Source organism: Larimichthys crocea, chromosome XXII (genome assembly GCF_000972845.2).
Source record: "Larimichthys crocea isolate SSNF chromosome XXII, L_crocea_2.0, whole genome shotgun sequence".
NCBI lineage: Eukaryota > Metazoa > Chordata > Actinopteri > Sciaenidae > Larimichthys > Larimichthys crocea.
In genome coordinates this window covers 12,709,706-12,709,980 of record NC_040032.1, presented here as the reverse complement: position 1 = coordinate 12,709,980, position 275 = coordinate 12,709,706, and positions in this window count along the sequence as shown.

The window sequence follows — 275 nt, the reverse complement described above, 5'->3', positions numbered from 1 at the left end:
CCCTTTCTTAAATAGGTAGGTAAAAGACTCACGGCCATTGTATTAAAGGGATGATAGATGGCAACTGATGTTTTCGGGTCATTAGGCGAAACATAATCTAATTTAATTAATCACAAGAATATTTTGCGATGAACACAGAAGCCTCAAGTGGTCACACATTTATTTCCTCCCTTTTCTGGCAATAATAACCGGAAAAATCATCCTGATGCCGTTGATGGATGCCAGATCACAGATTATTTGCTGCAAATCATCTAAATCACATTTTGCACACGTCG